Source organism: Sminthopsis crassicaudata, chromosome 5 (genome assembly GCF_048593235.1).
Source record: "Sminthopsis crassicaudata isolate SCR6 chromosome 5, ASM4859323v1, whole genome shotgun sequence".
NCBI classification, from domain to species: domain Eukaryota; kingdom Metazoa; phylum Chordata; class Mammalia; order Dasyuromorphia; family Dasyuridae; genus Sminthopsis; species Sminthopsis crassicaudata.
Window position 1 is genome coordinate 77,853,538 of NC_133621.1, and position 1,662 is coordinate 77,855,199.

The following is a 1,662-nucleotide window of genomic DNA, read 5'->3' on the forward strand; positions in this document are numbered from 1 at the left end:
ATATATATATAACTTAATAGATCAATGTTAAGAAGTTACTTGAGTGACCAATAATTAATTATAGTAGCCTTTGTAGGATCACATAATTAATGTGTCACAGAATGGATTTGAAATTAAGTAGTTCTGACTCCAGAACCAATGCTATCCCCTACAATACTCTGCTTCTATATAATAATCAATACTAATAAAAAATGTATCCCTTACATCTCGCATGCTTTTACCTCAAAACCCAGAGAAAATGCACATTCCTAATTGAGCAAAATCTAAGTCTATCATTGATACCCTACACCAATCCAATTTATCAATCCATCTCCCACTTAGTAGGACATAACTCACTTCTCTTCTCTTGTCCTTGAACATAAACTATCCCAAGAATAACCTTATCTAACCTTACATGCTTGATTAAAAAAATTATATCAGATTTTGTAGTGTGGTAATGGAAAATCGATTTTGTTTATCTAATTCATAAAGATGCTCATTTATAGGAATTTTTAAAATATAGAATGCTTTGCAAATTTACAAGCCATACTTGTACAGGAACCATGAAAATCTTCCCTATACCATTCCCATTTTAAAATGAGCATAAGTGAGCACTATCTAAATATTTTAATGATGATAATATACCTACACATCAAGAGCATCTTTGGTATGGAAATCAGTGGGAAATAATCATTTGCAAAACATATTTCTCACCAATTTCCTACAAATTCTCTCACCAAAGATGCCCTTGATATGTGAGTGTAATATTATTATTAAAATATTTGTGTATCTGTATATATACACAAACTGTCTCATGATTAAATTTAGAATTAAATTTAAAACAAGATTCCACTGTTTTTTGTATTTATTGATTTAAAAATTCAATATTTAATTGAGCATAAAATTCCTCAGATTAAAAAAAAAAAACACCTCCACATACAATCCAAAATCATAAGAAACTTTTAAAGATATTACTACAGAAAAATTTTTATAATTATCTGGCCATTAAAATCAATTCAATTCAATTCAATATCAATGTATGTGTGTGTGCATGTTACACATATAGACAAGGAAAAAGGATAAAGTATTGAGCCCAGAATTAAACAGAGAGAAGAGAAGAGGCTAGATTTCCTTCTAAACTTAGAAAGCACTTCAATGAAATCCCAATCCAACAAAAATGCTTAAAAAACATTTAAATATGAATAATATGCTTACTGTTATATCTGCATAACAATGAATCATGAGTTAATTCAATCTTTGAAGAATTAAAAATGTGCCTCATTTTAAGGACAGTGATAGGTATGAGCAAGCTATAACAAGTACCAAACAAAAAACTCTGAAGAACATTGTTAAGGATGTCATCAAAGAAATATATGCTCAAGTGAAAGACTAGGGATCCTGGGCCAGAGTCAAGATGGCACAGAGCAAGCACAACTCTCTGTGACCTCCTCTAACTGTCTCTCAAATCAACAGCAGATTAAGCCTCTAAACTGGTTTTGAAGTCAAAAAATCCACAAATATTTGGAGTATAACACATTTCTAGAAGAAGATCCTGTGGAAGAATTTCTGAACAGGTCTGTTTCAATTGGACAGGGGGACAATCTGCCAAACCCAGACCTGGGAGACTAGGGCAAGAAGCTGGAGTGGAGAGTCAGGACATTGTAGTTTCACACACCTGTGAAT

At 31.8% G+C, this 1,662-nt stretch overlaps 1 pseudogene; it reads right to left on the reverse strand.

Moving 5' to 3' along the window:
- Nucleotides 1-492: 492 nt before the first annotated feature.
- LOC141545243 (U6 spliceosomal RNA) lies at nt 493-592 on the reverse strand (annotated as a pseudogene).
- Nucleotides 593-1,662: the final 1,070 nt, after the last annotated feature.